The sequence below is a fragment of the Rhincodon typus genome, chromosome 21 (assembly GCF_021869965.1).
Source record: "Rhincodon typus isolate 14 chromosome 21, sRhiTyp1.1, whole genome shotgun sequence".
Classification (NCBI taxonomy): Eukaryota; Metazoa; Chordata; class Chondrichthyes; order Orectolobiformes; family Rhincodontidae; genus Rhincodon; species Rhincodon typus.
This window is the reverse complement of record NC_063352.1, coordinates 25,229,313-25,241,969: the sequence shown is the minus strand read 5'-3', so window position 1 is coordinate 25,241,969 and position 12,657 is coordinate 25,229,313. Positions and strand designations below refer to the sequence as shown.

Here is a 12,657-nt window from a genome sequence, read left to right as displayed (position 1 = left end):
AGCTTTCAGTTTTCTGGTATTCATATAAGGAGATTCCACTGTTCACATGGAAGAAACTGGGGAGAAACAGTTAAGTATGTGATGTAAACTGGGATTTACATTTTTTAAAAAAATATTATTTAATGTAAGTTTGTGTTTCTAGGTTTTGAGCTAGTAACCAGTTAGTGTTCTCTCTATCTGAAGTTAATAATTAAGTTCTGAGTAGCCATGATGATTTATTTTGAAACAGTTTTTGAGGCCTGGCTTTACAGTAAATGGATTTTATGCACTATTAATGGATTTTTGTTCATTCTAAATTGTTTCGTAGACCAGCAAGATAAATAATGGGCATCAAGGTTTGTTACAGACTTCTGGGACTCGTATTTTTTTTAAGCTTAAGATATGCCCATAGATGAGACAGGAAGACTTTTGGATTTCAGTTGATTCTCCGATTGGAGTAGTTCCATGAAGTCTTTGGAATAGGATGGCCATATCGACCCATGCTCCTGTTAAGGGAAGAATGTATAGTGAACTAGGTTACCTTGGAGTGAGGAGTTAGTGTTATTCCCAGACCAGATACCCTGAAGAGATTACTTAAAGCTGAGTACATTGAGGCTCAGGTGTATGATAGTTCCAGGAAAAAGCTACCTGCAGCTCCAGTCTAAAAGCTGAAGTCACAATTTACTTAAATCTACTGAGATATTAGATAGAGGAACTCCGGTGTGAGTATTATACTAGTGGTGTTTTAGATACATTCACTCCTCATTATCTGCTGATCTGTCACCTGAGCATCTATGTAATCATGAGGTTGGCCCCAGCACCCATCTTATTTTTTGTCTTATTGACTTGAGCGGTCTGAGTGCACGATCCAACATGATACATAGGAGAGTTATGTGGAAGCACCATTTTTTGATTAATGCAGGAAGTCCATACCTCATGCCCCTGAACAATGAAAATTGTGCACTGTATCAGGGGTGTATTTTGGGCATCACACAAGAGCTGTTGTCACTTTTCAATTTATAAAGGATTTTTTGAGAGTTATTGGATTGTGGTTTTACTGAATGGTTTAAAAATCTTTGAATTTGTATTGTATTGCAAATGATTTGGTTGATTCTATCTCATCTTCAATTCTTTTGTGACTAAATTTGTGTCTTATCATTAAAGCAAGGCCTGCAGCATTGCATGTCTATGTTTCAGTGAAGGACGACTTTGTTCAAACTACAACAAATCAAAATATGATCTATCAAGTCAGGTTCCTATCTGGGATTTGACTTGTCCAGTAGTAACTTCAGCTGCAAGCATAACATGTAGAACATTAATTTCTGAAATAGAAGGATAATTTCTCTGGATTTTAATTCCTGTTAATGGATGGTTTTGGGAAATAAGTTGAAGACTTTGTGTTGCTTTTTCCTTTTTGAATTTTGTAAACTATCTTCAATGTCTCAATAACCTGTTTTTTTGTGTAGTAAACTTCTGTTGTTGAAGAATCTGCAGTCTCATGTTACTGTATTTTAGTGATTAGCTACCATATTAACTAAAATAAAAGAGAGCTTTCAAGCCAGATTTTATAACATCAGCTGGGATCATAAATTCATATTAAAATGGTCCAAGTCCCATTGCATGAAGGATCAATCTGCATCTGATGGGTGTTGCACAGTTTTGATTACTGTGCAATTATCAGTAAACATCCTCACTTTTGTCCATACAATAGAGGGAATGTTACTCATGAAGCAGCTGAAGATGGTTGGGCCTAGGACACTAAACTGAGAAACTCCTGCAGCGATGTTTGAGACTAACATAGCTGTCAATCTCAATCATCATCCTTTGTGCTGCGTATAATGCCAACCAGAGGAGAATTTCCCTCTGATTTTGATTCACTTCGGTTTTGCTTGGGCTGTTTAATATCAAAGACAATCGCTCAAACCTCCCCTCTGAAAATCAGCTTTCTCCATGATTGGACCCAGGCTGTAATGACTTGACAGAAGCCAAACTGAGCATTGGTGAGCAGGTTGTTGTTAAGAAAGTGCCACTTGATAGCTCTGTCTACAACATCTTCCCTCACTCTGTGATGATTGAGGATAAAATGACAGCTGGATTGTAGTGGTCTTGCTTTTTGTGGATAACGCCTGGGTAATTTTCCACTTTGTCAGATAGAAGCTGATGTTGTAGCTATTCTGGAACATATTGGCTAAGGACACAGTCAATTCTGGAGCACATATTTAGCAATACAGCCGTAATTTTGTCAGCACCCGTAGACTTTCCAACACCTTTAGCTATTTCTTAATATCACCTTGGAGTGAACTGAAGTGGCTGAAAACTGATGTCTATGATATTAGGTATCTCAGCAAGAGGCCAAGATGGATTATCCACATCACTCTTTCAGGTGAATATAGTCACAACTGCCTCACCTTTTGCATTGATGTACTGGGTCATTGAGAATGGGGATATTTATGGAGCCTCCTATTCCTTCTCAGATTAGTTGTTTTAGTTGTCTAATACCACTCACACTAAATGTTAAATGGCTGCAAAGTTTTGATCTACTCCATTGGTGGTATGATAAAAGAACACAAGAATACACAAAATAGGAGAAGGACCAGACCATTTGGACCACTGTGCCTGCTCTACCAAGACCAGTTATTTAGCTTGGAATTTAGCTTCACTTTTTCACCCTTGCCCCTATCCCTAATTCCTTGAAACAATGAATCTATCTCAGCCTTAAATATATTCAACAATGGAACATCCACAAGACTCTGGGATTGAGAATTCCTAAAATTCAAAACTTTATGAATGAAGTAATTTCTGCTCATGTCAATCCTAAATGATAGGCCCCTTATTCTGAAATTTGTTCATGTTTTAGATGCCTTGAATCACAGAAACAATCTCTCAGGATTTACACTATTAAGCACCTTCAAAATTTTGTAAGCTTTTTTTCAGGAGTTCACCTCTCATTGTTCTAATCTCTAGAGATTGTAGGCCCAATTTACTCAGCTTCTAATCACAGAACAAACACCTTCATCCCAGGAACGAATACCCAGTATTGTGATATTAGAAAAGCCCTGTTAAAAGACATTTTTTCCTGTACTCCAATGTCCCTGTAATAAAGCCCAATATTTCATTTGCTTTCCTAATTACTGGCTATATCTGCATGCTAACTTTTTATGTTCCTTATGCAATCTTGTCTCTCTATTTCATGGTTCTTCTGCATTTAATCATGCATGTAGGTCTATGGAAAGTGTGTTTATAACTGTGCACACGTATGGACGTGTATGGACATGTCAGTGTGTACACACTCAGGTGTCCTGATAAAGTTTTTGTGTACACATACAGGTGTGTGATAACGTCTGTGGGTACACCCTCAGCTGAGTGTGGATATGACTATGCATACATACAGGTGTGTGTGGACGCAACTACAACTGATGTTCAATTAATGAATTTTCTGTGCACCTTACAAATACATTGGTATCTTCTTGTAGCTTATTGTTTCTTACTCTCAATCACATGGCCACCTTTTGCACCATCTACAAATTAATGACTTCTGCAAGTTGACTGAGTAAGACATAGCGTACTTCCTCCTTCAGGTACAACATGACATGAATGGTCATAAAAGTCCTCCCATCCTCACTCCCACAATTGTCACAGATATTGCCAAACTTTACACACACCTGATCCATTTAACACACTAAAGCTCACTGACACTATTAACACACCGAACTCTTCGCACTTCAAACACCATATTGCATGCTGAAATACCTTTGGTTCACTGTCATGAACAGATAAGATGCTTTCACAGCACTCAGAACATATTAAAACATGCTTACCTTTTACACAGCTGCTAGCTGGACATGAACACCCAGTACATCGAACATTACGTGGAAAATCATCCCCCAATGTTCAAAAGGTTTGTGGATCAATTACAGACTGAGTAAGGCTGTCAGAATGTCTGCTGCGAACTTAATCTATCTCCTGTAACATAATAAGCCATTCAATGACAAGCACAGTAACATCCTGCAGTCTAACAGACAACCCAATACATTCACAGTTAAAATAATACCTCTGCAAAATAGAGGGACTCTGCTAAAAGACAAATAAACAAAACAGATGCTACCTGGCCTGCTGTGTTCCTCCAGCTCCACACTGTGTTAAAATAAACAAAACAACTCTGACTGTTCCAACACTGACCTTTCGTCAGTCCCAACTGTCCAAGAATTTCCTATGATTATAAAGAAAAAAGTGACTTGCACATTTTTCATACCTAACAGGTTACTGAAAACACTTTACAGCCATTGAAATACTTTTGAAATGTAACACATGTAATATATTCTTGTAATGCTGAAAGTCCAGCTGCTAAATTGCTGTTTATGAAAAGTTGAGCAAGGTCCAGAGACCATGTTTTCTGCGATGTTCATCGAGGGATAAATATTGAGCAGGATACAAGAGACAACTCTCAGGCTTCTCCAAAATAGTGCCATGAAATCCTTCATATCCAGCTCAACTTAACATCCCATCCAAAGGGTGGCACTACTGACAGTGCAGTCTTCCTTAATACTGCAATACAATGTCAGCCTTGATTTTCGTGCTCAAGTCTTGGAAGGGAACTTGAATCGAAATTTGTGATTCAGAAGTGAGAATGTTCTCAACTGAACCATAAACGAAATATAAACAGTATTTCTGTGACTCCAATAACTCTAGAAATAAAGTAATCGTGCCTCATGAGATAACAAGGTGTACAGCTGGATGAACACAGCAAGCCAAGCAGCATCAGAGGAGCAGGAAAGCTGACGTTTCGGGCCTAGAAGGGCCCTGTGGGCTCCGGACAAGGTTGTACTCATCCAGGAGTTGCACAATGTCATGGTGCATTCGCTCCTGTGCAATGTCACGAGGGAGTGTGCCTCCTGCTGGTTATCCCAGTTTCCTTTGTTTATACCCATGAACGCTCATTTTCTCCTCCTCCTGCTTCAGCTCCAGCTCCAGCTCAGGAATGATAATTTGTATACATTGAACATAGAACAGCACAGCACAGTACAGGCCCATCGGCCCACGATGTTGTGCTGACCTATTATCCTACTCTAAGATCAAACTACCCTTCATTTTACTATCATCCATGTGCCTATCCAAGAGTCGCTTAAATGTCCCTAATGTATGTGACTCTACTACCACTGCTGGCAGTGCATTCTAAGCACCCATCACTCTCTGTGTAAAGAACCTACCTCTGACATCTCCCCTATACCTTCCACCAATCACCTTAAAATTATGCCCCCTCGTGATAGCCATTTCCACCCTGGGAAAACATCTCTGTCTATCCACTCTATCTATGCCTCTCATCATCTTGTGCACCTCTATCAAGTCACCTCTCATTCTTCTTCGCTCCAATAAGAAAAGCCCTAGCTCCCTCAACCTTTCCTCATAAAACCTGCCCTCCAGTCCAGGCAGCACCCTGGTAAATCACCTCTGCACCCTCTCTAAAGTTTCCACATCCTTCATATAATGAGGTGACCAGAACTGAATACAATATTCCAACGTGGTCTAACCAGGGTTTTATAGAGTTGCAGCATAACCTCGCGGCTCTTAAACTCAATCCCCCTGCTAATGAAAGCAAACACACCATACACCTTCTTAACAACCCTATCAACTTGGGTGGCAACTTTGAGGGATCTATGGACGTGGACCCCAAGATCCCTCTGTTCCTCTACACTGCCAACAATCCTGCCAATAACCCTGTATTCCGCATTCAAATTCGATTTTCCAAAATGAATCACTTCACACTTTTTGGGGTTGAATTCCACCTGCCTCTATTTCTATTTCTATTTCCTCTATTTCATTGGTGGGAGTCATGAGAGCGCGAACCAGGGAGCAGCTGGGAAGGTAAGTTTGAGTATAAAATACTTGCCTTGTGAGTCAGCGGCCTCCATTTCAGCAGTGGGAGTGATGAGAGTGCGAGTCAAGGGGCAGCTGGGAAGGTAAGTTTGAGTGTATAAGTTGCACCAATTTTATTCATCACTTTAAACACTTGGTTCACATCTGTCTGCTTCTTTCTTACTCCTTCCAAAGTGACTTAATTTGCAACAGCTCAGTTCCCTAAGGTGCCTCTTCATAGCTCATTGATGTAAAGTCTGAAGTCAGACTTGTACATAGTTTAACAGCACTGAAAGAGGCTTTTCAGCCCATCATGTCCACATTGCTCATCAAGCACTTGGCCCATAGCCTTGCATGCTATGATATTTCAAGCATTCATCTAAATACTTCTTAAATATTATGAGAGTTCCCATATCTACTACGGTTTCAAGCAGTAAGCTCCAAATACCCACCACTCCCAGGCAATTTTTTTTTCCTGAAATCCCCTCTAAACCTTCTGCCTTGAATATATTCCTCCTGGATACTGATCACTGTACTAAGAGGAGAAGTTCCTCCCTATCAACTCTACATCCTTCATAACTTTGCACATCTCATTCAGATTCCCGAGTCTTCTCCGCTCTATGGGAAACAATGCCAACCTATCTAGTCTCTCTTCATAGCTGAAAAGCTCCAGCCTAGGCACACCTGGATGTAGGTCCTCTGCGCCCTCTCTAGTGTAATCATATCCTTCCTATAATGCTGGCTTCAAAAGCTCTCCTGGATACATTTGAAGAATTCACAGTCCCTATGGTTTTTTTCACACTTTATCTATATTGGTGAAGTTGAAATCTCCTACTATTATCACCTATTATTCTTACACTTGAGATCTGGCCATCTATCTCTCTCTGACTGTCTGAAGGTCTACTGTACACTCTGAGCAATGTGTTTGCCCTTTTTTTGTTCTCATTTGCCATATGTCCTCATTTAAGGAAGCTTCTAAGATATTTCTGTTCAATGCAGTACCTCCTCTTTTACACACACACACACACACACACACACACACACACACACACACACACACACACACACACACACACACACCACCTCTGTCTCCCCAGCGATGACATCACATTCCCATGTGCTAATCAACATCCTCAACTCATTTACCTTCCTTGCAAGACTCCTCCATGCATTAAAATAAATGCCATTCAGCCTTACTATGATCTCTTATACCTTAACTTTATATACCTATACCTACACTCTGCCTTCCAGGCTGTCTTGATTTTTCTTCTATATTTGTCTATGCATCAGCTCCTATTGTACCTTTACTCAGTATCCCATTCTCCTGTCCCTCATCCCCCACCAACAAACCCCCATGCAAGGATGTTGGTCTCATTCTGGTTCAGGTACAACTTGTTAGACTTGTACAGGTCCCACCTGGCCCAGAAATGGACCTAGTAACAGCAGAATCTAAAGCCCTCTTTCCTGCACCGACTCCTCAGCCACACATTCATCTATCCACATATTCCTACTAATAGTAATCCAGAGATTACAGAGCTTGAGGTCCTGCTTTTCAAATTTCTATCTAGCTCCCTAAATTTTTGCTATATGACCTAACCTCTCTTTCTACCTTTCCGCTGGTACTTATATGAACCATAACCTCTGACTATCCCTCCCTCTCCTGGGGAGGTAATTCACTATCCTGGAGTCACATCTGTATCTGCAAAAAGTCTGACTCTTGAGTCACTACCATTATTGCTCTTCCTCTCTTTCTTCTCCCACCTTGAACAGCTAGGGTCTGGCTGAACTCCCCAGAGGAACTGTCATTCTGACCATTTTCTAACACAGAAAAATTGTTCTCGAGTGAGCTGCAGTCTGGCGCTTTCCTGTCCACCCACCTGCTTTCCTTCTTCTGAATGGTAGTCATCTATTCCTTCCCTGGCCACACTTGTTTAAGCTGTGAGGTGACCATATTTTAAAAAGTGCTAGCCACATAAATCTCAGACGTGTGAGTGGATTGCTGTGCCTCCAGCTGCAGGACTAGCAGGAGTATCTAAGAATTCCCACACACTGCAGGCCGTGCAACATAGGGGACTGAGCTCCCCTGCCATACCTTTAGATAAAATATTCCTACCCTAGTTAGCCTAAACATAAGACATATAGAAAATTATTTAAGTTACCTTTTCAAAAAAATAAGCTACAACTCTTACCCTTCCTTAATGCAGCTTTAAAGTGAAGAAAAACAACTTAGCCACTAGCTACCCAACAGCTCTCTGCTTTCCACTGATGCCACTTTTGTTCATTCCTGAGTGACTCAATCTCATACTCAACCCTCAGGCTTTTATTGAGAAGCTTTGCTGTCACCATTAACACTCAGCTTCACTCTGATCTTGCTACTGCGCTGACTGGCTCCTGTGGATACATTTCAATGTTGTGCTTTTGCAAGATCAGTGATCTGTGTACTCATCACTGTACAGTTAACACAACCTCTGCTCACTTGGATCACTCATGCCCACTTCTCTACTATTCAAAATGCCAATTCTTTTTCACTTCCATATTCTGATCTTCTTGCTAATATTTTTAATCTACTAATATACCTTCAGATTTCATATTTTTGTCACCACTGCACAGACTTCCATATCAACTTGGGTAAAATTTAATTGAGACCTAGGTAAAAGATTAAAGACAGTGAAAGTCCTTACCAATGGGACAGAAGTCATCTTTTTGGTAGGGAACTACAAAATATTTCTAATTTATCACCCACTATTGATACTACTCATTTTAATCTGTTGCTGCCTTGATTCCCATTTGGTGCTTGGAGCCTGTTATGCTAACACCTGTACTATATGCAAAACAAAACTTTTCTCTGTACCTAGGCACATTCGACAATAATAAATAATAATAAATCATCAAATATTGAGTCATTCAATATATTTTCAAGATTCAATAGTTCAGTAATTGTTTAGTTAAAAATAAGTGGCTTTTCAAAAAATTATTCATGGGATGGTGTTGCTGAAAAGGCCAACATGTATTACTCTTCTCTAATTACTCCAGAGAGGCAATGTCAAACGACATTCTAGCACTGCTACAGTTCGGTGGTGCAGGTAAATTTATAAGGGAAGAGGTTAAGAAGGAGGCTCCAAGTTCTTGACCAAGTCACAGTGAAGGGATAGCAATATAATTCCAAATCAGGCCATTGTGTGAATTAGAGGGCAATTTGTAAGTGGTGGTACAGGCAAGTGCATGCTATCCTCATTCTTCTAAGTGATAAATGTCAGTAATTTGGAAAGAGTTATCATAGGGCCTTGGCAAATTGCTAGTGTATGTTTAAAACAAAAATACACACAGCTGCTACTATGCACCAGTGAAGGAGAGGGTGAGTGTTTAGGTTTGTGTATTGATGCTGATTAATCCAGTTGCTTTGTCATATATGATGTTAAGCTTCTTGAATGTTGGTGGACCTATACTCATCCAGGCAATGGGGCTGTATTCCATCAAACTCCTGATTTATGCTTTCTAGAATCATAGAATGGATCCAGCACAGGAAGAGGCTATTCAGCCCATCATGCCTGTGTCAGCTCTTTGCAAGAGCAACTCAACCAGTTGCTACACTTAATCACCTTCCCTGTAGTCCAACAACAGTTTTCTCTTCAGGTATTTATTGAATTTACTTTTGAAAGCTATACTTTTCCTCAATGGAGGGGTCAATGACTGGGGTCAGAGGTATAATGTAAGGAGCTGTAGGTTGAGAGGGAATTTGAAGAAGATTTTTTTCACCCAAAGGGTAGTAGGTATCTAGACCTCACTGCCTAAAAGGATGATAGAGGCAGGAACCATCAAGACATTTAGGAATTATTTAGATGAGCTCTTGAAACATCATAACATACAAGGATATGGGCCAAGTGCTATAAAATGGGATTAGAATAGATACAGAGATAGTAGGAACTACCGATGCTGGAGAATCTGAGACAACAAGATGTAGAGCTGGATGAACACAGCAGGCCAAGCAGCATCAGAGGAGCAGGAAAGCTGACATTTCGGGTCTAGGGCCTTCTTCAGAAATGGGGGAGGGGAAGGGGATTCTGAAATAAATAGGGAGAAAGGGGGAGGCCGATGGAAGATGGATAAAGGAGAAGATAGGTGGAGAGGAGACAGACAGGTCAAGGAGGCGGGGTTGGAGCCAGTAAAGGTGAGTGTAGGTGGGGAGTTAGGGAGGGAATAGGTCCGTCCAGGGAGGAAGGACAGGTCAAGGAGGTGGGATGAGGCTGGTAGGTAGGAGATGGGGGTGGGGCTTGAGGTGGAAGGAGGGGATAGGTGGGAGGACAGGTTAGGGAGGCGGGTACGAGCTGGGCTGGTTTTGGGATGCAGTGGACACCTACGCTCGGTTCGCACCAAACAACTGCACCTCCCAGTCGAAAACCATTTCAACTCCCCCTCCCATTCCTTGGACGACATGTCCATCCTGGGCCTCCTGCAGTGCCACAGCGATGCCACCCGAAGGTTGCAGGAACAGCATCTCACATTCCGCTTGGGAACCCTGCAGCCCAATGGTATCAATGTGGACTTCACAAGCTTCAAAATCTCCCCTCCCCCCACTGCATCCCAAAACCAGCCCAGCTTGTACCTGCCTCCCTAACCTGTCCTCCCACCTATCCACTCCTCCCACCTCAAGCCCCACCCCCATCTCCTACCTACTAGCCTCATCCCGCCTCCTTGATCTGTCCGTCCTCCCTGGACTGACCTATCCCCTCCCTAACTCCACACCTAAACTCACCTTTACTGGCTACACCCCCGCCTCTTTGACCTGTCTGTCTCTCTCCACCTATCCTTTATCCATCTTCTATCTGCCTCCCCCTCTCTCCCTATTTATTTCAGAATCTCCATTCCCCCCCCCCACCATTTCTGAAGAAGGGTCTAGACCCGAAACATCAGCTTTCCTGCTCCTGATATGCTGCTTGGCCTGCTGTGTTCATCCAGCTCTACACCTTGTTATCTCAGATTCTCCAGCATCTGCAGTTCCTACTGTCTCTGAAATCATTATGCAATGGGTTGTCCAAAATGGAAGATTTTAGAAATGACAATTTTCAGAAGTAGAAGAGGGCAACACTGCTCAGGCAGAAAAAATTGTACTAGTCACAAGAATCTTCAGCTCAGTAAAGAATGTCCTAGTTGCAGATCCATTCTCTTGTATTGGGTTGGACAGTGGATTCACATCCATGGGATGTGGAGTGGATTCTTGAAGTGTTAGCTAGATCCTCTAAATACTAATGACCAAAGTAAGGTTCAGAAATTTGAGAGTTCTAAATTCTTAAGGTTTGGAGATGACAACATACTAAAATCAATTAAAAGAGTGGTAATTCCATGTAAAATAGTAGTGGTAGATCACTTTCTCAGCATAGATGTGGTATCAAATACCATTGGGGAGGCCATCTGTGAAAAAGGCTCAAATTGAACTGGATAAGGAACATGACAAGGCATCTGCTTTTGGGCTAACAGTGAATTTTACACAATCCAGGCATTATTGTATTCTTTTAATTAGCACTAACGTTTCTCATCAAAATATCAAAGAAACATTAAACAAAAAACAGTCGATGCTGGAAACCTGAAACAAAAACAGAAGTTGCTGGAGAAACTCAGCTGGTCTAGCAGCAGCTGTAGAGACAAAGCAGAGTCAGTGTTTCAGATCCAGTGGCTCACCTTCAGAACTGATTTTAGCTTGGGAAAGGCAGTATTTATGCTGAAAATCATGGTTGGGGAATGGAGATGGAGCCCAGAGGGACAGACAACAGCAGTGATGACTAAACTCCTGACTTAAAATCTTAAAACACAAAACCTTGTTGCACAATTCGAGTAGGAAATTTATTTATCTTATTAAAAATTATTGTCTCTGTGGGCATTATAGCAATTGTCAGGAAGAAAGCTGTAGATTGCAGGAAGAAATCACTGAACTGGTGGGCAGAAAATAGCAAATGAAACACAATCAAGAGAAATATGATATTATGCATTTTGGCAGACAGACAGGGCAAGAGATACACGATAAATGATAGGATACTGTGACATGCAGAGGAACCTTGGAATGTATGACCAAAGACGCCTGGAGATAGCAGATCAGGTAAATAAAGTGTTCAACTTGGCTTTTGGTTTCTGTATTAGCCAAAACACAAAATAAAAGCAGGGATATTGTAGCAGAACTGTATGAGATTCTAATTAGATCACAGCAGAGAACAGTGTTTACATCTCTGGCACTGTCTTAAGGAAAGATGATTGAATAAGGAAAGCTACAGAGGGGATTTATAAGAACAGAGCCAAAAAGGAAGAATTTTAGCGATAAGGAAAGATTGGATAGGCTGGTGTTCCTGTTCTGGGGACACAGGGAGGCTGAGGGGAGATTTAATCGAGGGCATAAAATTATGAGGGGCCTCGAATGGGTGAACAGAAATAACCCAGTTCTATTAGCGAACAGATCACTGACCAGGCAACCCAGGTTTAAAATCATTGGCAGAGAGATTAGAGGCTAGATTTACTTGGACATGTCATATCTTGCAAAGGCTGTAAAGTGGGATTAGATTGAACAGAAATAAAAGCGGACGATGCTGTAAACAAACAATCATCAGGTTAGAGTCTCAAATATTACTGACAGCTGGAAGATCCGTCTCTCACTCCTCACGTGCTCCCGGGATCCGCGCCACGGCTCAACTGCTTACCACTGCGCGTGCGCCGCCGTTCGCCTGCTTACCAGAGCGCGTGAGCCACCATTCGCCTGCTTACCACTGCGCGTGCGCTGCCGCTCGCCCGAGCTTCCCGAGGAGCAGCCAATTAGCTGGTTGGTCCGGTCACCATGGAGAC

General features: G+C 41.6%; 1 long non-coding RNA gene across 1 annotated transcript; it reads right to left on the bottom strand.

Moving 5' to 3' along the window:
* Positions 1–205: 205 nt before the first annotated feature.
* LOC125485711 lies at positions 206–12,571 on the bottom strand. Its single transcript, XR_007264418.1, has 3 exons — positions 12,548–12,571; positions 3,798–3,942; positions 206–485 (listed from the first exon to the last, which is right to left on the bottom strand). It is a non-coding gene; the product is annotated as an uncharacterized LOC125485711 (long non-coding RNA).
* Positions 12,572–12,657: the final 86 nt, after the last annotated feature.